The 24,347-nt window shown below is 39.7% G+C and overlaps 1 protein-coding gene across 3 annotated transcripts in view; it reads left to right on the forward strand.

The window, feature by feature from the left end:
* The window catches only part of Cntnap2 (contactin associated protein 2), a 2,256,901-nt gene that overhangs the window by 1,442,108 nt on the left and 790,446 nt on the right, over nt 1-24,347 (forward strand). The gene's annotated exons all lie outside the window — the stretch shown is intronic.

Genomic DNA, 24,347 nt, shown 5'->3' on the forward strand with positions numbered 1-24,347 from the left:
AAGAAGAAGTCAAAATATCACTATTTGCAGATGATATGATAGTATATTTAAGTGATCCCAAAAGTTCCACCAGAGAACTACTAAAGCTGATAAACAACTTCAGCAACGTGGCTGGGTATAAAATTAACTCAAATAAATCAGTAGCCTTCCTCTACACAAAAGAGAAACAAGCCGAGAAAGAAATTAGGGAAACGACGCCCTTCATAATAGATGCAAATAATAAAAAGTACCTCGCTGTGACTTTAACCAAGCAAGTAAAAGATCTGTACAATAAGAACTTCAAGACTCTGAAGAAAGAAATTGAAGAAGACCTCAGAAATGGAAAGATCTCCCATGCTCAGGATTGGCAGGATTAATATAGTAAAAATGGCCATTTTACCAAAAGCGATCTACAGATTCAATGCAATCCCCATCAAAATACCAATCCATTTCTTCAAAGAGTTAGACAGAAAAATTTGCAAATTCATCTGGAATAACAAAACACCCAGGATAGCTAAAACTATTCTCAACAATAAAAAGACTTCAGGGGGAATCACTATCCCTGAACTCAAGCAATATTACAGAGCAATAGTGATAAAAAAAACTGCATGGTATTGGTACAGAGACAGACAGATAGACCAATGGAACAGAATTGAAGACCCAGAAACGAACCCACACACCTATGGGCACCTGATTTTTGACAAAGGAGCCAAAACCATCCAATGGAAAAAAGATAGCATTTTCAGCAAATGGTGCTGGTTCAACTGGAGGTTAACATGTAGAAGAATGCAGATCAATCCATGCTTATCACCCTGTACAAAGCTTAAGTCCAAGTGGATCAAGGACCTCCACATCAAACCAGATGCACTCAAACTAATAGAAGAAAAAGTAGGGCAGCATCTCGAACACATAGGCACTGGAAAAAATTTCCTGAACAAAACACCAATGGCTTATGCTCTAAGATCAAGAATCGACAAATGGGATCTCATAAAACTGCAAAGCTTCTGTAAGGCAAAGGACAATGTGTTTAGGACAAAACGGCATCCAACAGATTGGGAAAAGATCTTTACCAATCCCACAACAGATAGAAGGCTTATATCCAAAATATACAAAGAACTCAAGAAGTTAGACCGCAGGGAGACAAATAACCCTATTAAAAAATGGGGTTCAGAACTAAACAAAGAATTCCCAGCTGAGGAATGCCGAATGGCTGAGAAACACCTAAAGAAATGTTCAACATCTTTAGTCATAAGGGAAATGCAAATCAAAACAACCCTGAGATTTCACCTCACACCAGTGAGAATGGCTAAGGTCAAAAACTCAGGTGACAGCAAATGCTGGCAAGGGTGTGGAGAAAGAGGAACATTTCTCCATTGTTGGTGGGATTGCAGACTGGTACAACCATTCTGGAAATCAATCTGGAGATTCCTCAGAAAATTGGACATTGAACTACCTGAGGACCCAGCTATACCTCTCCTGGGCATATACCCAAAAGATGCACCAACATATAACAAAGACACATGCTCCACTATGTTCTTAGCAGCCTTATTTATAACAGCCAGAAACTGGAAAGAACCCAGATGCCCTTCAACAGAGGAATGGATACAGAAAATGTGGTACATCTACACAATGGAATATTATTCAGCTATCAAAAACAATGACTTTATGAAATTCATAGGCAAATGAATGGAACTGGAAAATATCATCTTGAGTGAGGTAACCCAGTCACAGAAAAACACACATGGTATGCACTGATTGTTAAGTGGCTATTAGCCCAAACGCTCAAATTACCCTAGATGCACAGAACACATGAAACTCAAGAAGGATGGCCAAAATGCGAATTTAAAAGGGGAACAAGAATACCCTTGGGAGGGAATAGGGAGGTAAAGTTTAGAACAGAGACTGAAGGAACGACCACTCAGAGCCTGTCCCACATGTGGCCCATATGTATATAGCCACCAAACTAGGTAAGATGGATGAAGCAAAGAAGTGTAGGCTGACAGGAACCGGATGTAGATCTCTCCTGAGAGACACAGCCAGAATACAGCAAATACATAAGCGAATGCCAGCAGCAATCCACTGAACTGAGAACAGGACCCCCGATGAAGGAATCAGAGAAAGGACTGAAAGAGCTGAAGGGGCTTGAGACCCCATATGAACAACAATGCCAAGCAACCAGGGCTTCCTGTTACTAAGCCACTACCCAAAGACTATACATGAACTGACCCTAGGGTCCAACTGCATAGATAGTAATAAATAGCCTAGTAAGCGGGCCAGTGGAAGGGGAAGCCCTTGGTCCTGCCAGTGAATGGGATTCTTGGGGGGGGGCGGTAATGGGGGAAGGATTGGGAGCGAAACACCCATATAGAATGGGAGGGGGAAGGGTTAGGAGGATGTTGGCATGGAAACCAGGAAAGGTAATAACATTTGAAATGTAAATAAGAAATACCCAATTTAATAAAGATGAAAAAAAAACCTATAACATATTTTAAAAACGGAAAAGGAAAGATAGAATAGATAAAGCACACGAAAGATGAATGGCTTGCAGTCCTCCTCTCACCTCTGTGCCTGTCAAAATTCATACCATAGGCAGAAAAAAGCCTGCAGCAAGAATATAAAGTGGGCCAACACCAGTGTCTTTACATAATAACATTGTAAATATTCTAAATGTCGTTTATTCTCATTATGCCAGCCACATTGGACCAATAGCTATAGTTCTTTATATTTTATGAATACCCCATTCCATTTTGGGATGCATGCCTGGATTTAGCAGCCTTGAACTATATTTATCCTCCTTAAACCATTTCATACAAATAATTCACCAATATACACATGGGATTCTATTGTCCCGACTTAACCTTCCAAATCCCAAAGGAACATCTTTTTGAAGCTATTATGTCACTCTGTGTATAAGTGTTTCCCTATCAAAATATGTAACCCATACTTAGCCATCAAAAAGTTTCAGGACCTTTATAGGGACATTTAGAAACATTAGGTGGCTTAAAATACCCCTCCTTGTGTACATTGTCTCATATGAAATAATGTATTCGATGGCATCAAATGATGTCCTGGAGACTGTTCTTCATCTTGCTTTTCATAATAACTCACGGCCTTATCTCATTCCTCAAAGCGCTCTTCCAATTACAGCCCACACTTGATCATTTGCATACACAGCACTTTCACTGCCAAGTTCCTCTTGTGCTTTTACCTTCCTGCCTTTTTACCTAGCCTGAGACCCTCTCAGAAGCCATGACTGCTAACCATGAGGGAGAGAGGGAAGTTGAGGTAGAAAGGCAAAAACTCACAGTATTGCCTCAGTCTCCCTGGAAGATTCTCAGTGACCGAAGTTTGTGTTTCTTCTCTCTCTCTGCTGCCCAGAAATTCACCCAGCTGATCTCACTCATCTCCCTGTCACTGAATGCAGCTCTCTGTGTCACTGCCCCAATAACCCAGTAGACAATATGGTTCTATGTAGTTGTTCCTCACCATGAACCTATAACTCTTCTCTCTTATCAAAGATGTATCAGAGTTATCTACCTTCCCTACACTGTCATGACCCTCACAGTACCTACGGTCATGTTTCTTCAAGTCTCTACTTACATGAGCCTTAGCACACTTTGTATTTTCTTAGGCCTGGAATCTTGCAGAGAATGGCTCTTTATGGTAAATCAAGCTGGAACCTGATACTACTGGTGTGTTTGTTTCTTTATTTGTGAAATCCATGCACATTTTCTTACCTGAATTTTTGTGAACCACTTTCTCCTTCGGGCTCACCTGGCTCCCACTCTAAGATACCCTCCATTATTTGCTCTTTAGTCTTTTAGGACAATTCAAATATCATTTAGATAAACCAGTCATGTTCAGCGTAGGAGAACCATCTGTGACTTTACCAACTGTACTCTTTATGAAGATCATGCATGCATTAAATTCTTCTTTAGTTTTTTCCCTTTCATATTTTTTATTATATCCTCAGCAGATCGATGCCACGGCCATCTTATTGACCACTGGCAGACCCTCTCACTCTCATGCCTGCATGGTTCCCTGTAGTAAACAAAGCTTGTTTGTTGAATAAATGCTAAATTTATCATCTGATCATATTAACAGTTAGATTTGAAATAACCCCAGCTTCTCTCCAAGTGTTTCTCCCAACTTAAGCTATTTTGCCCTCATTTACTTATATTCCTAAGAAGCCACCAAGGCTCTTATAAAAAATGGGATTTCAGATTCATATTTCAAAAAGATCCTTCTTTGGAATTTGGAAGATAAGTCGGAACAGTATATCCAGATTTCACTGGAATTCAACAATGCTTGTCCTGTGGCTCAACTATTGTTACAGTCCCAATATCTTCTGCTCCATCCGTCTGCATCCTATGGTCCTTATGGGAAATGAACCTTCAAACTGTGCACTCCCAGAGCCAAGAGATCAAATACCAGGATAATTGTGAGCTCGCCAGTGATTATGTGAATATGAAAAGCAATGTGAAGCACTTAGAATCTAGAATGGGATTCTAGCAGGGGACTTTATGCACATCTACAGTATTTAACATAGGCAATGCAATGCTAATAGGCTTCAAGCTCCTCTGTGTCTGTTATACTTTTCTAAGTACGTAGTGCCTAGAGGTGACTACTATACATAAACCACACCTTTTCTCTTTTCGTACCACATTTGAAAGCATCTGAGACATTGTGTGTGTGTGCATGTGTGCATCTACATGTGTGAGCATGTTTGCTCACAAGCACACAGACTATAGTAACCGCAAATTTGTGGGTTTCTCTACCTTCTGAATATACATGCAGGTCAAAAATTGATTTCAGAAATCTATTACTTGCCACCTACTTTTACTGAGGCAGGGTCTGTCACTTAACCTACAGCTGGATGTTTCAGCTCAGTTGTCTGGCCAGCAAGCCCCATAGACCTGCCTGTCTCTGTCCTCTTCACCTTAGCTGTGCTGCAGTTACAGGTACATGCCACCATGCCTTGCTTTTCCATGGGTGCTGGGCCTCCAAACTCCAAACCTCATGCTTGTGCAGCAAACACTTTTCTCATTGAAACGTTACCTCAGGATCTCAGAGACATCTTACGCTGTGATTATCAGCCCACAAGTTGCAAACATATGCAGGGAACTAGATGTTTCTTTTTCTTAAATTTAGTTAACTATGTGGGTTAAAATAAACTAGTCTCACATCTGGGACAGTGTCACGGGTATTTTTGTACAACACTCAAATTTTATATAGAATATTGAACAGAGTTTAGTCTATATGGTACATAAAGTTGACTGCTTGGTACCACAAAAATGGGTACCTAAAGTCATGGAAATGTGTACTCAACAGTTCTAAGAGCTAGAATCTAAAATAAAGGGGTCCCCTGGTCCAGAACCATGATGGGTCTGAAAGACATATTAGGGGATATTTCCTCTCTTTTCCCAATAAGGGGCTAAATCCTTGCTGTTTCTTGATATATAACTGCAGCACCCCAATTTCTGTATTGTCATGTAGCATTACCCCTGCTCATGCACCAACTTCCTGTACAGCTCTCACAATGTGAACTCAATCGTGTGATCAACATGGTAGAGAGAACCAAAAGCTTCAAACTGTTCTCTGAACTCCATGTGCGCACACATAGCCACTCAACCAATCAATCAGAAACATACCAGTCATTAGGCTATGGCTTCCCCTTAACTAATGTAAGACCTCATCTTCACTTGATTACATCACTGAAAAGCTATTGTCATATGAAGCCCCATTCATAGGTTCTATAGAGAGACAACATTTGGGATGACAAGTCAGTCCTGTGTTTCAGGCCCCTTGCATTCACGTATATTCAATATTGTCCTGATAGTGTTCCAGGGTTCCAGTGCCTGAGAACAACTGTAATATAATAGTGGATAGGATAACTAAATTTTTGAATTTAAGCCTCCCTGCACAAGGAACTGAAAATGTGTGTCATATACTTAGCTACTTAGATCATTATTCTTTCCTCATGCAGGAAATTGGAACATGCCCTAGATGTGGGAGTGCTAAATCCTCCTGTCATCCTCCACTGAGCCGTCTCATGGCTTGATCAGTTCTTCCCAGCTCACTGTCAGCTCTCAGTTCACTCTAGCAGACCTAAAGATTCCAGTGGAGCGAAAAGTCTTGCTTACTTCTTTCCTTCCTTCCTTGTTTCCTTCTTTCTTTCTCTCTGTTATTATTATTATTATTATCATTATTATTATCAATTATTTTTATTTTGCTTGTAATTTTTGTTCCAGGTTTAGCAAACTTTTGCTATAAATGTCTCTAGAGCAAAGAGCAGCCATTTAGGCCAAAAAGTCACTATTTCACCTGCTTGAGTGAGCCTTTGCAATTAACAGTTAACAGTTAAAGACAGTCCACACCCAAATCAAGATAGCTAAGTCTCAATAAAAGCTTCTTCATGAACACTGCCAATGAATGCCATATAGTTCTCAGATATTTCCTTTGATTTCTGCATTTACTTATAGCTATAAAATGTGATCAGAACTCAAGGGCTGTGCCCAGGGAAGAAGTCTGATTCTTGCAAAAACTTTGTCTTTCTCCCTGACCAGGATTTCTGCCTTACCCCAGACTCTTTGGTTCAGGCTACATGGACACAGTTGTCTGTTGCTGGATGTTTTAACCTCCCTCCTTCCTTTCCCCCTTCATTCCTGTTTTTATGCCTTTCTTCATTTCACTTTCATTGGCTGATATAATTCTAAAATGAATGTGCATTACCTCTAATGTGTGTGTGTGTGTGTGTGTGTGTGTGTGTGTGTGTGTGTGTGTGTGTGTAGAGAGAGAGAATATATATAATCTCTTGCCTATTATTATTAATTTTGGTTTCTGTTTCTTCAGGCAAGGTATTTCTGTGTAAACCAGACTAGCCTTGAACTCACTCCTCCTGAGTGATTTAATCTCAGGTATAATCTACAAAAGCTAGTATGAGAAACACAGATTAACTCTTGTCAAAATCAGAAAACACGATCCAAGCCTTAGATTTCAGTTATTCTACTTTTAAAAGTTTATTTTCAAAGTCATACTCATTCCAATTTTGCTTCTGTCTCTTGTCTACCCTGGAATTAATTGAAAATCCCTAATGCCACTAACTATTTTATCTACCATGTGTCATTTAAGAATGATTTTTTATTATCAAGTATACCTCCAATGACATTTTCATATATAAAAACAATTTAAATGTTCTTAAATGTCTAGCTCCTATTTGCATCCTCCAATCATTTCTTAATTGCCTCATGTATAATTTATTTGATTAGCTCTCAACTAAAGTGTACACATTGATTTTCCTTACAGGTGCAGTCTCTTCTCTCTTTTGCTGTGTCATCTCAATCTTTACTCAGGGAAGAAACCAGGTCCTTGGTCTCTTATGTTTGCTACAGTTATTTTCATTGCTCATCCCTGGGCAGCAAATTATAAGTTTGATTACTGTTATGTTGGATTTCTCTTTAATAGTAATGTCAGCAAAGGTAGACCAACCTTACATTGAGAGAGACACATTATATTGTGGTGCTCTTTAAGATGCTCATAGGATTTGAGGATCAATCATGTAACCATTATTCAGGATAAACTCTTGACATTCTAATGTCTTCCACTGTTCTTCAGGAAATAGTCTTTGGGGCAAACTTCCCCTCATATCTAGGTTTTCTAGTGACCATGTTAAATAGAATTAAAAACCTAACTCTGGAACCAAGTATGAATGAACCAGGAACATGGAATTAATCTTTAGAGTACTTCCAATTCCATGTTCCAACATAATAACTGTCTCATAAAGGTTTTATAGGAACAGAAGAAACTTATAAATCAATACACTGCTACTCCCTGGTATAAGTCATTTATCAGTCTATGTTGTGTGGGTGGTACTCAACAGTGGTCCAACCAGGTGCACAACCATTGTCCATCAGGAAATGGAGCCAAAGCTGCTTGTTCTATGGAGTCTCTCAGGGAAAAGTAGAGCCTGACAAGTCACTATTTTACACCATAAGTAGTAGCATAGGGCTGGCTACAGTCTGTTCTCAACAGTAAGCAAATTCTAGTGAATGAAGTTTGTGTTCAACTTATATAGTTGAAAGTGGTTTTAGAGAGTATTTTATCCAATACTACGTTTTCCTTTTTGAAAATATTTAATTAGTCAATGTTCCACAGAGAATGAAGGAATGGTCATTCAGAAACTGCCCGAACTTAAGATCCATCCCATGTGCAGGTACTATTACTGATGCCATGTTGTGCTTGCAGACAGGAGCCTAACATGGCTGTCCTCTGAGGAACTCTACCAGCATCTGACCGAGAAAGATGCAGATACTTACAGCTAACCATTGAGCTGAGGTTGGGGACTCTTATGGAAGAGATAGGGGAAGAACTGAAGGAGCTGAAGAGGATTGCAATCTCATAGGAAGAACAACAGCATCAACTAACCCAGACTCCTCAGAGCTTCCAGAGACTAAGTCACCAACCAAAGAACATACATGGGCTGGTCCATGGCCCCCACTACATGTATAGTAAAGGACTGCCATGTCCGGCCTCAGTGGGAAAGGATGCCCTTAATCCTGTAGAAACTCGATGCTCCAGGGAAGGAGGGGATGCTAGAGGGATAAGATGGGAGTGGGTGGGTGAGAGAGAGAGAGAGCACCATCTCAGAAGCAAAGGGGAGGGAGTGTGGGATGAAGAGCACTTAGAGAGGGGACCAGGAAGGGAGCAACATTTGGAATATAAATAAACAGATTAATTAATAAAATGAAATAAAATACAAGTTAAACATTAATATAAATAAATTTTTATAAGTTCTTTGAGAGTTTCATGCCTGCCTTGATCATATTCACTCCCTCTCCCAACTCTCTTCAAATCTACTCTACTTTTTGACCCCACCAACTTGGTGCCCTTTTGAATTTTTAATATACATCAAGACCAAATTTGTGCTGCCCAAATCTTCTTGGATGTGTGATCTTCCACTGGACTTTGTTAGATTTACCAGGGCCTACAGTGTTAAAGCAAACTTCCTACCTTCCTTCAACAGGGAAAGATTGCCAATAGCTCCATGGTTAGGAGTGGTGTTTTCTGTCCAGCCTCTCATTCTGACTTGGGCTTGCCAGGCCAAATCCCCTCTGCCTTTCCCTCTCCTGCTCCATTGTTGCCTCTAAGTCCATTAGCCTCATTCATCCCATTATACTTTACCATTATACTCCTCTCCCTCAAAAGTCATCATCTCCCCATGGCCTCTAATTCAATTCCTAACCTCTCTGCATGCTCCCAATGAATCACAAATATTGAAATTTCTAAGCTAACATCCATAAGTGAGACACAGTTTTTTTTCATTTGAGCAAACTAAACTCTTGATATTTTAAGTGATTTATCCAAATTCACAGCTTATATTTTATGTAAAATCCATAACCTTTAACTTCTACTAAATTGTTTTCTATTGTTTGTCTTGAATCTAGGTTAAAATAGCTAACTGAGAGTTAGTTAGTTTTTAATCATTTTTCACTTCTATGATCTTTGGATTTATTTATCCTTGCTCCCCACTCTCCCTTCCTTCTTCTGTATTCCTTTCTTTCTTTTCTCCCTTTCACACTCTATGGTCTCTCTTTCCTATGTAAAGATGGCAATTGTCCTGCACCTGTCATTTCCTTGGCTATGAGTAACAAGTCCAGCCATGGTACTGACAACTCCCTAGGCCTCTAGATAAAGGCAAGCCTGCTCATTTAGTTGCCACTTAATTGCTTTAGTTCATTAATTAGAGGCCATGGATAGAGTCATCTCTCTATTTCCAAGCTTTGTAATTTTTTCCCACCATTATTGAGAAATTGCTTTCTTTGACAATGAAAATAGTAGCAATACCATTTTTACTTTCTTACCTAAGAGTGGTAGGTGAGCATGCAGGTTGCAGAAATAATTGCTCCTTAGAAATAATGATTCTCATTAATATCACAAGCATGCTAAAATAGGAATGACAGAGCAAAAGATAAAGAGCTGTTTTGTTTACTTCGACACATTTTTTTTTTGAAAACAACATATCTTTTTAAATTGCCAGGTCAGAGATTTGCTGCCGTTGATGGAAAATGGCAGGATGCCTCACATGTACCTTAAACACCAGTGTGTCTTGCCTGGGTTTTAGGTGACTGGGTAGTTAAGCAGGGTGCTTGCAGCTGCATTGTTTTTGACACTTTTATTCAGGATGAATGTATTGAAAACAAGTTCCATTATGAAATGTCAGTACTAGGCAACAAAGACTAAACAATTAAAACTAACACCACTTTTGTCCACAGGGCTCATCCATTGAGGCACTGTATAAAACATTTTACCAATACAATATGATATACAGAGATAGAAGGGTTAGGGTAAGGCTTGAATAGGGGTTAGGTTTGTTGAGGAAGCAGGAGACAGACTGAGAATATTCCATTGGTCTGACATTGAGGAATTGGTGATGGGCTGTATTTTCTAGCCAAGTACTTAAAGACCTAGGAGACTAAGAAAAATTCCAGGACAGGTGAGAACATCTCTCTAGCAGGTGAGTAGAATTCTCTGGGGGAAAAAAGAAGAGAAAGAAGTAAAGGAAAGATAAAGGGGGAGAGAAAAATCACCTAATACATTTGTACTTCTGTTATAATTAAGGTGATAACACCAGTTTGAGGCCCTTGAATATGTTCATCCTACTATCTTAAGGGTTTCCTTTCCCTAAAAAGTTATTTCTAGCTAATTATCCTCACTAAGGAATGTAATCTGTCAGCCTGTCTTGCTAATGTTCCTCACAATGGAGGCTGCTCCAGTGAATAGAAACTGACTTAATGGAGAAAATTAGATACTTAGAGGAGTTGATTATTTGGGGATTTTCTTCCAAGGTGAAAAATGTCATCTATCCCATCAAGAAATTTGTAACAGAGCCTGGTGGAGGAAGAAGGAGCTCCCAGCCTCTCACAGGGAAGCCACCAAGATCCATACTACCGTTACGTCTCCTGTGTTATGTGCTTCATCTTCCCATGCTTGGGAATGATAGTGATTAAGAGTCAAGGTGAAAGGAAGGACCACCTTAGGAGACTGTTCTTTTAGACCAAACCAAGCAGGCACATTCACCTGTGTGACTTTTGAGACATAAAGCAAGGCAGGAGAATATGATGGAGATTCTCTTAATATACAAAGACTTTAAATGGGCATGGAAAGCAGTGGCTGCAAACAAGCTAGAGAACCCGCCCTTAATATTCTCTCTCTCTCTCTCTCTCTCTCTCTCTCTCTCTCTCTCTCTCTCTCTCTCACACACACACACACACACACACAGACACACACACACACACACACACACAACTGGCCTATAATATGGCATACAGAGAAAAAAAAGTACATGCTACGAGAATGACACAAATCTTGAAAGTTTCATCCTTTGTGTAACAATTGTGATTAGCTCCACATGCATGAAAAAGAAAAACTTAGAAGGTGGTTTGCATAGTTGGAACAGAGAAGAAATCTGGGCTGGACAAAAGAAAATAGGTTTTACATCAGGAAATGAGTTCATTCTGGAGCCAAATACTAGAACGCATGGGTCAGGAACACAAAATCAATTGACCCTAAATACTGTGTTCCACTATTACAGTAAACATTTCATGAAGTTTTCTATAGTCACAGAACAAAGGTAATCATGAATCAAGATGCCTTTCAAGTGCGTTGGTGGACCACCAAGCAAATGGTTTGTAACAGAGTAGGGAAACCTTTGAATATAGGCTGCTGTCTAACTAACAGTCTAGGCCTTTAGGTCTGTGGAAGTTTGGGACCTGTTTAATATTCCACTGAGAGTCAAAGAAGCTCTAATAATACATAGCTATTAGAAGACTAAGAGCCCAAAGTAACTTGGCACTGGGCCCATTCTCCACAATCAGTGAAGTTCTAGTCACTCAGTCAGCTTTATTGAATGTTCAATGCGTGTATCTTCTTTCTGAGAACTTCTGCACCATTGAGCTTCTAACCTTTTCCCCATCTCTGGACCACCTCCTCCTTTGGGACTTCTCTCCTTAACAGACTGCCTCTGCTTCCATCCCTATCACCTCATCCCTGCCCAGTTTATTGTTCCGGGCACCCAGAAATCACAGCAGGGATCCCCAACCATAACAAAAGTTTCTCAGATGGAAATAAGGACAGATATGATTTCTCAAGTCGGCTCATTGACTGAACTGCCAACCGAAAATGAAGCCTATCCATGATCAAATGACCATTTACATATATTTTACACATGCCCCAGAACTTGACCTGAATTAGAGTAGCTTAGAGTGTGGGACACACTAAGTGCCTTTGCTTGGATTATTCTAGCAGTTCTCTGAGAAGAAGTTTTCTTGTGAAGCCACACTGTCATTGTTGTTTTACTCATACCATAACTTTTTGGCCGACACCAATCCTCATGCATAGTAGCACTACATGAATAAGCACTCTGTGCAAGGAACATAAGCTCAAAAACTTGCTATTTGTCCTAACTGTAAACAGCCACCAAAACCAGGTAAGATTGATGAAGCTAAAAAAGTGCATGCTGAAAGGGACCAGCTATAGATCTCTCCTGAGAGACACATCCAGAGCATGTCCAATACAGAGGTCAATGCTAGCAGCAAACCACTGAACTGAGAACAGGACCCCCTTCGGGGGGAATTAGAGGAAGGACTGAAAGAGCTGAAGGGGCTTGCAATCCCATAAGAACAACAATGCCAACCAACCAGAGCTTCCAGGGACTAAACTACTACCCAAAGACTATACATGGACTGACCCAGGGCTCCAACTGCATATGTAGCAGAGAATAGCCTTGTTGGGGGCACCAGTGGAAGAGGAAGCCCTTGGTCCTGCCAAGGTTGGACCCCCAATGCATGGGAATGTCGAGGGGAGGGCGGTAAGGAGGGTGGATGGGGGGAGCACCCGTGGGAGTGGGGAGTGGGAAGGGGGAAGGGATGGGGGCTTATGGACAGGAAACCTGGAAAGGGAATAACATTTGAAATGTAAGTTAAAAAATCTATTAATAAATAAATAAATAAACAAATAAATAAATGAGAAGGATGGACCTGAGCACTGAACAGTTTTATCAGCTAAGGAAGGAAAATGGTGATGGCAATAACGATGGAGACGGCGGTGCATCTTAGACATGGTTTGGCTTTGTTCTTTCATATATTCATACAGTTCAAAATCTTAGAAGTATTGTAAGACACTGCAAGCCACAGAAATGTCTGGATCCAAATTATTATCAAATTACAGATACTTCCATTGTATCATCTATACACACTTTCTGTTTGGGGTTTGTTTGCTTGTTTTGAACTAAATGTTATGGAGTTCTCTTGTGGGAACCTGTAATTACAAACTAGACTTCCAATGAGTCATTTCACAGGGCTCTCTGATAGGAATGGAGGGATTTCCTGGACATTAAATAGAGAAACGGCCTATTGTGGTACAGTATTCACTGGACTTCATGCTATCATGATGGTCCTAGGTACGGGACGGCAAGAGGAAATTAAATTTCCACATTAAATCCCAAATTCTGACCTCAGAATAGGAGAAGATATAGGCAATAAAAAATACGCTCCACAATGAATTATTGATGTGCCATCCCAGGGGGTAGTAACTGTGTACCTAATTAGTAGGTTAAATGTGACACGGTAAGGGGCATGGCAGGTGATACATTTAAGTGTGTCAGGTGGTTGGAAGGCATGGGCGTTATTGAAAATATGAGCAGAGGATGGACTTTGCAGAGGTGAGGGAGGTAATCACTGGAGCCCTCTGAGGAAAAGAATGACCTAGGTAGAGGGAAGAACAAGACAAAGGCACTCAACCTTGAAAGTTTAGCTTTGAAATGCAGCTAGGGTTTAATGTAGAGGAGTTGCTATTAGGGGTAATGGAATAATATTTTTCCCACAAAATCTGTACACTTTACCTTAAATTTGTAAATAATGAGAGGAATACTTAAAAATCCATAGGAACCATTAGCCAAGGATTAGAAGTGATACTTTCTTACTCTACGTTTGAGCTCAGATTAAGATCTAGTTACTGTTCTAAAGTATAAGCAACAAAGAGGGCATTACCTGTCATGTGAGACCTGAGACACTTCCGAGTTGCCATTGAACTCTCTTTTTATTGGATTGAAATAGGGTTGTGCCATTTAGTTCAGATAGCCTTGAACTCAATCTCCCCCTGCCTCAGCCTCTCTGGGGCTGGGACTCTAGGCAAGCACCTTCACACAAGTGATAGATGAACTCTTGACTGACAATTAGTCCAAAAGTCATATATACTCTTAGAGGAAGCAAAAGGGAAGATTGGCTTGTGTTGATGTAAGTAGGAACAGTCAACAGCTCTAGCGGTAGTTGGAAAGAATTCCACAACCTCGCCAATGGAACAAAACCATTAACAAATAGCTAACAGCCTCCTAGAAAGAAAGAAAGAAGAAGACATAAATTCCAAATTGTTTTTCAGATGGGCGAGAGTGAGCTCCGGTTATTGATGCTTGTGCTCAACATTTGATCATCATCCATCATTGGCCTGAAATTGTGAGCCAAAAACTCATCACCATTTCCCACCACCTGCAGAAACATTATCTGCACTGGGAACTCATTTCCTCGCTGCTTCCCACAGAGTCCCATCTGCTTTACATAGCTCCTTTTTCCACACGTGATTAAAGCTGCTCACACCACCTGAGTGACTCACATAGCTGGGTTCTGGCCTGTTCAAGCATCTAGAGGCAGCTATACTACAGAATCTCAGAGCATGGACCTGCAGGAACTCTTACAGGGCGCAGGCAGTGCATATCAGGAGAGGAAAGTAAAATTAAAGACAGCAAGCCTATCATGATTTAAGACAGTAGCTCCATAAATATTGAAAATCCTTCCAAACAAAATTATTACCTGTGACTTATTTTATGATGAACTTACCTACCTGGAAGATTGGTAATATTCTCAAGTGAATTCAATTATAAATGACTAAAATCCCTCTATTACAGCATTGTGCGAGAGCTCTTTATCTTAATGTTTAATAAAATAGTTTATAAATGTGAATTATTCAAAGAACAAGAAGGGACAACTGAGAAATTTTGTTAATTCCCAATAAACTACACATAGGTTCTGTAAGTGACCATTGTTTGCTAATTAATTTTGTGTACATGACATTTATATAAAATTTACCTAAAATCAGTTATGCATTATTCATGTTTTTTCTTTTAAAGATTAACTTATTTTTAATTAGTGAATATGAATGTTTTTTTCTACATGCATGTATGTGCACCACATGTAAGCCTGGTGTTATCAGAGATCAGAGAATCTCAGATTCCCTGGAACATAGTTAAAACCAAAACTAAGAAGTATAACAAGGAATGTAAAATTATAATATATCACTCATCCTTGTTTCCCTTCCCAATTCTTAGAGTATTTTACTGATATTCTATGTTCTTAAACTTTATTACAATGTCATTATTCTGTAAATATACAGATTTATATACTACAGCTATGCTAATATTTTTATTTGTATTTTATCTTCAATCTTTTGATTTTAAAGTTACCCTACATTGATTAAAAATCTAAGTTAATCTATATTAAAATATACTGTCATATTCAATTGAATACTTTTAATAATTTATTTTTAAAATCTTTTTAATAGACTTTTAGGCTTTCCTTTTTTAAACTTACTATACCAAAGAGTAATTACAATTTTTTTTATTTTTATTTTTCTTGGATATTTTATGTATTTACATTTCAAATGTTATGCATTACCCTCTCCCATACCCCCTCCCCCTTCCCTGCCTCTATGAAGATGCTCCCACTCCCACCCACCCACTCCAACCTCAACTCAATGCCCTGGTATTCCCCTACACTGGGGAAAGGAACTTTTCCTCTTATTGATGCTGGACAATGACATCCTCTGCTACATGTGTGGCTGGAGTCATGGGTCCCTCCTTGTGTACTCATTGGTTGGTGGTTTAGTCCCTGGGAGTTCTGGTAGGGTCTGGTTGGTTAAGATAGAGAAAGCTATAGCAGATCAGAGAAGGAGGCTCTGCCAGCAAAGTGCCACCTGTAGCAAGCGTGAGGACCTCAGTTCAAATACCAGCACCCTTGTAAAACCAGACGCTTTATCACCCTGTGATTGTAGTATTAAACAATCCCTGCATCCCTGGGATTAAGCCTACTTGATCATGATGGATGACCGTTTTGATGTGTTCTTGGATTCAGTTTGTGAGAACTTTATTGAGTAATTTTGCATCGAAATTCACAAGGGAAATTGGTCTGAAGTTTGCTTTCTTTATTGGGTCTTTGCATGGTTTAGATACCTGGTATCTGTCAAGAAAAATGTCCATTTTATCCAGATTTTCAAGTTTTATAGAGTATAGGCTTTTGTTATAGGATATGATAATTTTTTTAATTTCCTCAGTTTCTGTTGTTAAGTCTCATTGATTTTCTCAAAGAACCAGCTCCTGGTTTTATTGATTCTTTGTATAGTTCTCTTTATTTCTGCTTGGTTGATTTCAGCTCTGAGTTTTATTATTTCCTGCTGTGTACTCCTCTTTGTTGAATTTGCTTCTTTGTTCTAGAGCTTTCAGGTGTGTTGTCAAGTTGTTATTGTATGCTCTCTCCAATTTCTTTTTGGAGGTACTCGGAGCTATGAGTTTTCCTCTTAGCCCTTCTTTCATTATATCCTATAAGTTTCGGTATGTTGTACCTTCATTTTCATTAATTTCTAAAAGATCTTTATTTCTTCCTTGACCAAGTAATCATTGAGTAGAGCATTGTTCAACTTCCAGGTGTACGTGGGCTTTCTATTGTTTTTGTTGTTATATAATGCAATCTCCTTGTATCTATTGAGGCCTATTTTGTGATCAATTATATGGTCAATTTTTGAGAAGATACCTTGAGGTGCTGAGAAGAATGTATATTCTTTTTTTTTAAGAATGGAATCTTCTATAGATGTCTGTTAAATCGTTTTGGTTCATAACTTCTGTTAGTTTCACTGGGTCTTTGTTTAGTTTCTGTTTCCATGATCTATCCATTGATGAGAGTGGTGTGTTGAAGTTTACTATTACTGTGGGTGTTGCAATGTATGCTTTGAGCTTTATTAAAGTTGCTTTTATGAATGTGGCACCCTTGCATCTGGAGCATAAATGTTTAGAATTAAGAGTTTGTCTTGGTAGATTTTTCTTTGATGAGTATAAAGTCTCCTTCCTTATCTTTTTTGATAACTTTTTGTTGAAAGTATATTTTATTTGATATTAGAATGGCCACTACAGTTTGTTTTTTGGGAACATTTGCTTGGAAAAAAATTTCCAGCCTTTTACTCTTAGGTAGTGTCTGTCTTTGTCACTGAGATGTGTTTCTTGTATACAGAAAAATGCTGGGTCCTGTTTAAGTATCCAGTCTGTTAGTCTATGTCTTTTTTACTGGGGAATTGAATCCATTGATTTTAAGAGATAGTAAAGAATAGTGATTGTTTCTTGTTATATTGCTTGTTATAGGTAGAATTCTGTTTGTATGACTATCTTCTTTTGAGTTTCTTGCAGGAAGATCACATTCTTGCTTTTTCTAGGGTGTAGTTTTCCTCCTTGTGTCTGAGATTTCTATTGTAGGGCTGGATTTGTGGAAAGGTATTGTGTAAATTTGGTTTTGTCATGGAATATCTTGGTTTCTCCATCTATGTTAATTGAGAGGTTTGATGTATCTATTAGCCTGGGCTGGCATTTGTGTTTTCTTAGGGCCTGTATGACATGACATCTGTCCAGGATCTTCTAGATTTCATAGTCTCTGTAATTCTGATAGGTCTGCCTTTATATGTTACTTTACCTTTTTCTCTTACTGCTTTTAATATTCTGTCTTTTTATGTATTTGGTATTTTGACTATTATATAATGGGAGGAATTCTTTTCTGGTCCAATCTGTTTGGAGTTCTGTAGGCCTCTTGTATGTTCATGGGCATCTCTTTCTTTAGGTTAGGGAAGTTTTCTTCTATAATTTTGTTGAAGACATTTACTGGCTCTTTAAGTTGGGAATCTTTGTTCTCTTCTATACCTATTATTCTTTGGTTTGGTCTTCTCATTGTTTCCTGGATTTCCTGGATGTTTTGGGCTAGGAGCGTTTTGCTTTTTGCATTCTGTTTTACTATTGTGTCAATATTTTCTATGGTATCTCTGTCCCTGATATTCTCTCTTCAATCTCTTGTATTCTTTTTGTGATGCTTGGGTCTATGACTCCTGATCTCTTTCCTAGGTTTTCTATCTCCAGGGTTGTCTCCCTTTGTGATTTCTTCATTATTTCTATTTTCATTTTTAGATCCTGGCTGGTTTCATTCAGTTCTTTCACCTGTTTGATTGTGTTTACCTCTAATTCTTAAAGAAATTTTTGTGTTTCATCTTTAAGTGCTTCTTATTTACCTGTGTTCTCCTGTATTTCTGTAAGGGAGTTATTTATTTCCTTCTTAAAATCCTCTATCATCATCATGAGATGTGATTTTAAAACCAAGTCTTGCTTTTTTAGTGTGTTGGGAAATCCAGTATTTGTTTGTGATGCAAAGTTTGGTTTCTGTTGCTTAGGTTCTTGTACTTGCCTCTCACCATCTGGTTATCTCTGATGTTAGTTTGTCTTGCTGTCTCTGATTTGAGCTTGTCCCTCCTGTTGGGCTGTGAGCCTGTGATCTTCAGAGTGAGATTGCTGCTGTCAGACCAGTTCTTTGCCTCTTTTGGCAGGTTTGGGGGCTGAGAGCTGTGGGACAGCCCCAGCTCTGGGCTCAAATGGAGACCAGAAGGGTCCTGTGCTAGCTACCTTGTGGCTCCTGTGCCCTGTGTGTTACTGGTGTGCTTCTCCTTGGACAGTGAATGCAGAGAAAGTGGGGTCCCACCTGTGGCTTCTGGGCTTAAGAGGGAGAGTGCTCCTGGCAGACCACCTCTCTGAAGGCAGGTTTTATGTCTGAGGGCTCTGGGCACAGATGGAGACTGGAAGGGTCCCATCCCAGGCCACACTTTAGCTTTTGAGCCCTATGACTAAAACATATTTTCTTATATAACTGTTCTATGGTGTTTCTAGGGTCCATGGTTAGAAATAATTTTTACTGTAAGGTGTGTGCATCTTCAAAGTTTTTAGTTACTGACGGATTGTTTTACAAAGGAGTCATTAGAATCACGGTATGAAGGTTTCACATAGTTCATCAATACAGCAGGCTATTGCCACACTGCAGATTGGTAGGTTGGGAGGAAAGGCTTATTTGACTGTTATATAGCAGGTAACACACAGTCCACTGATGGAAGCCAAGGAAGTAAGTATAAGGCAGGAACTGAAGTAGAGGATATGAAGGAAATCTATTTACTGGCTCCCAATGGCATGCTCAACCTGCTTTCTTATATAACCTAAGACCATCTGCCCAAGCACCATGCTACCCACAGTAATCAGGACCCTCCCATATCAATCATTAATTAAGAAAATGTCCCACAGACTTACTACAGACCAATCTGATGAAGCCATTTTCTATCATTAAAAAATTATTATGAATTTGAAAAAGTATATAATTTTCTGTCTCCAAACTCTCCCAGATCGTTTTCCACTCACCCAACTTCATGTTTTCTGTGTATGTGTGTGTCTTTCTTTGTCTCTTGTCTCTCTCTCTGTCTTTTTGTCTCTGTCTCTCTGTCTCTCTCATCTCTCCCTATCTTTCTCTATCTCTCTCTCTCAGAAATAAATAAAACACAGGAAAATATGAAAAGCACAGACTCATCTATAGATATAGAAGTGTGTCTTTAGGAGTAATAGCAGTGTTATGATAATTTAGCAGACTAATAGAAGGTCTTTCTATAGGGCCCATGACTTACCTAGTCTTAAGTTCTTGGCCTCATTAACGGTATCAGGTATGGGTGCCATAGTGTAAGTTTAAATTCAGTCAAAAAGTGACTCTATAGTACAGGTGGGTATATCTTTTAGTCAAGTCATTATAACAGCTCACAAGCTTCATAGCTGTATTGGGTAGATTTACTTTCTACTCCAGCCATGTATATAGCATCATCACCTATTAGTATACACTACTCTCTATGGGTAAAACTTCTAGCTGGAAATCAGCTCAATTTCTCCATATTGTATGCTATAAGTGTGTGATGTCTTCAGCAACAGGGCCTTCCTGTTAGGTTATGATGGTAACCAATATCATTGTCAATAGTCTTTCATGTATGAGGAAGGAGTATGGGACGCCTTCGGTGGCAATTCAACAAGAGGCAGTCCATTCCTAGCACTGGAGGTTTTGCATGGTGGCCTAACAATGTCTAATAGGCTATTACCCTCCCTGTTATATTGTGAATCTAATGAAATTTCTTTTATTCCTGTATGGATTTTAGGAAGATTCTATAGTAGTTGGATTCTAGTTCAAAAGGCCTCTAAGGTTAGTTATCCCTCCTCATAACCAATCCTCTAGCCTCCCCTCTCACTGCCCTCTCCATTCAATCCACCTGTTCTAGTTTTCCTTATATCTCTTTCTAACACTATATTCTGTATCTCTTTCCTTAGAAGATCCCCTCCTACTTTGGTCCCTCAGTGGCCATTTAACTTCTGTGGTTATTCTAAATGGAATACAGGCATCTAATTGTAGGCTTAGATTTTCTGCAACCTACGTTTAATGATGGTTCTTAAGTGCCTCAACGTCCCTTCTAGTCCACCACCTACTACAGGTAGTAGAAAAGAAAGGTTAATAGAGCAAAGGAAGATATGGACCTGCTTAGAAATATTTATTTGGAGCAAATCCATTCTGTGTTGTCAGGATATTAGCAGCTCAGTTCACACACATCAGCAGAGACAGCTCAATCCACTCATAAGCACTATTCATGACTCAGCAACAACAGGTTGCCAGGCTCTGCCAATCATCCTGAGTCCACAAAAGTGGCAAGAAGCCACTAGAACATGATCAGAAGTTTTTGGTGCGTTTTTTTTCTATATAGTTATGACAATGACCGACAAAGAAAGGTAAATCATACCAATGCCAATCCAGCATTGTCTGCCGTCCATGGGCAATATTTATATCCTCCCCAAACACCATGTGTTCTCTCAAGCATTCACTCTAGCAAAACATAGCATGGCCTCTTTCCAGGCTGCCTTCAGACAAACACCACATCCTCCCATGTGTCTGCTTCAACAAAAACATCCTCTCATAAGACAGTTTCCAGTTTCTCATAAAAGCACATCACACAACTGAGTCTCCAAAGAAATTTCCACTTCATCTAATCAAAGAAACACCCACATATAAGAGAAAACATGTAAAAAATTTGGCTCTCTGTGTCTGGATAACCTTACTCAGGATGATCATTTCTAGCTCCGTCATTTAATCTGCAAATTTTCATAATTCCACTTTTCTTTACAGCTGAATGATATTCTGCTATATAAAATGTAGCATATGCTCATTGTCTATTGGCCACTTTTGGACACCTTGGACATTTATTATTTCTGGCAATTATGAATAGAGCAGTAATAAACACAGGTGACCAAGTATCTTTGCAGTAGGATGTAGAGTCCTTTGGCTATATGCCCCATAGTGGTATAAATAAATCTTGTTGTAGAACTATTGTTAGCCATTTGAGGAAACTCCATACTGATTTTTCATAATGGATATACTAGCGTGCACTACTACAAACAATTTTAAGTGTTCCCCTTTCCCAGAATCCTTGCCAGCATGTCTTGTTACTTGTTCTATTGATCTTAGCCATTCTGATTTGGTAAAATCGAATGTTTTAGCCTTGGGAATCTGACAGTCACAAACTAAAATTTCTATAGCTTTAATTTGTGTTTTCCTGGCTACAGCAAGGTGTTTGTCCATGTGTTAGTTTCCCACTTGTCTGACCCGCTTGTAAAAATGTATATCCCTGTTGTTTCCTTTGTATTATTTCTGTTTCTCTAAGAATTTACAAATACTTTACTATAGCTGGATGCTGATCTTTATAATATATATTTTACAAATATCTCTTCTAATCCATGGCTTAACTTTTTATATAAGTTCTGATATCTCAATGAAGAAGAGAGTTTAATTTTAACAAACTCATGTGTACATGTTTTTTTGCCATAGTAATGCCCTCATTTTTGTGCTTTGTTTAAAAATGATAGAAATATTCCTTTATGTTTCACTATATCCATCTTTTTCTTAAGACTTTAAGCCAAATGAAATAAGTTTTTATCTAGTGTTAAAGGTATGGGTTAAAGTTTATTTTTAAGTTTGGATAAATAATTTCTCTAAGATATCCAATACTAGCTTTAATATGTGTAGATTTTACTCAAAGTTTTAATTTTTTCTTTCATTATTCTAATTGCCTTTAACTACACCAAACTTAACCACTCTTTTTTGCCTTTTTAATTTTTTAAAAATCTTTTCATTTGTTCTTTGTGAATTTCATTTTGTGTGGCCCAATTCCAATTATCTCCTCCACCCCTTATACCTAACCTCCACCATTGCAATACCCCCACCAGAGAAAATCTAGCTGTGGAAGCTGTAATGTGTCACAGTGTGTCCCATAATATACCTCTTTGTCTACACTTCTTTGCTTGCAAATGTTCATTTCAATGACTCCTTGGTCTGATAGGAATTATCTGGCTTCTGCTTCTCTGAAATCCCACTGGGACTCCCAAAGGATATCCTCTATGTCATGGAGATCCTCTAGTGTTGCATATATAGTCCTTCGTGAACTCTAGTAGTTCATCCTTGGGATAAATTTTGAGGTGGGCCAATTCAAAGTCCTGGGTCTAGGCCCAAGAAGTATCAGACAGTCAGTCCTCCAGTTCTCTTGCTCTCACGCCATCCATGCTGGCTCACTAAGAACCCCTAAAACCATAACCAAATCTACCCTGCTTTTCAAGTAATGTGCAGGACCCACTCTCCCAAGTGCTGGAGCTGGTACAAGACAGTTCTCTCATGACTCCAGGGCCGGATCTCCTACGTGCTATAGATGGCAAGGGGTAAAGGAAGGGAGGAAGGAGTGACCCTCTGGTCCATGCCACCATCCAAAAGAGGCAGGGATAGCTCTCCTACACTCATACTCCCTGGGCTGGCTTACCTGTCCTCCTCCCATCCTCCCACTCCACCCCCCCCATTCCTCTCCAGCAGGATCAGTTCTACTATGCTGCCCAGGCAAGTATCAGCCTACTCTCCCAAGTGCTGCAGCTCATGACTGACAGTCACAGTTATCCTGCTCTAATGACCCCAGAGCTATATATCCCACCTGCCACAAATGATGAGGAGTGAGGGAGGAAGATGGTGTTTCTTCCTTGTAGATGTTACTACATAGGAAATGAGTAGTAGAGCCATCTCTCCCACATTTGTATCCTTGTTGGCTTACCTGCAGGACCCAAAATATTTGGGAGAGGGGAGCTCTCCTGAGTACTGAAGATGGGTAGGACAGGGCCAGATCTCCTGCCCTCATGGTACCAGAGCCTGCTCTCCTATGATTCCCAGGACCCCACCATGATCCCAGACAGCTACTTACATCAGGCTGTTCCTCACTGCTCTCAAGTCTCCAGTTCTGCCTCTCTTCATTATACTCACACCCTTTTGTTTTTCTTTATCTTCCATTTCCCCACCACTTGCTCCTTATTCTGGCTAGTTTTGTGTGTCAACTTGACACAAGCTGGAGTTATTACAGAAAAAGGAGCCTCAGTTGTGGAAATGCCTTCATGAGATCCAGCTATAAGACATTTTCTCAATTAGTGATCAAGGGAGGAGGGGGTAGCCCATTGTGGGTGGTGCCATCCCTGGGCAAGTGGTCCTGGGTTCTATAAGAAAGCAAGCTGAGCAAGCCAGGGAAAGTAAGCCAGTTAGAAACATCCCTCCATGGCCTCTGCATCAGCTCCTGCTTCCTGACCTGCTTGAGTTTCAGTTCTGACTTCCTTTGGTGATGAAACAGCAACATGGAAATAAGCTGAATAAACCCTTTCCTCCCCGACTTGCTTCTTGGTCATGATGTTTGTGCAGGAATAGAAACCCTGAGTAAGACACTCCTCTGAGTGGCAACTAGGGTATCTGTGTTTCTAGGGTTATCTGAGGAGCTCTCTCAGGAGTACTATGCCCAACTCATGCAGTGATCATATCATGTATCGTCTATCTCCCAAGGCCTGCACAGCACCAAACTGATAGTCATCTCAGGCTAACTTCCTGTCTAGGAGCCATAACACTGGCCTGGTGGTGACTCCTGCTTGTTTCTCACCTGGCCCAGCCAAGTGACCCCTTGAAAGTGTAATCTTTTGAGGGCTCAGTCCTGCATAATGCCCAAAGTTCCAGGTGTGGTTCTTCTAGTCTCTGGCTTGCTCTCCATCCTGGCAGCCAATGTAGGCCTGCCTGGTGCAGGATTGGTTGTCTTCTTAGGATACCTCCCTGTCTGGGCCCCTGGCACATACAGGGGGTCATCTATACTTGCTTTTT

Source organism: Rattus norvegicus, chromosome 4 (assembly GCF_036323735.1).
Source record: "Rattus norvegicus strain BN/NHsdMcwi chromosome 4, GRCr8, whole genome shotgun sequence".
NCBI lineage: Eukaryota > Metazoa > Chordata > Mammalia > Rodentia > Muridae > Rattus > Rattus norvegicus.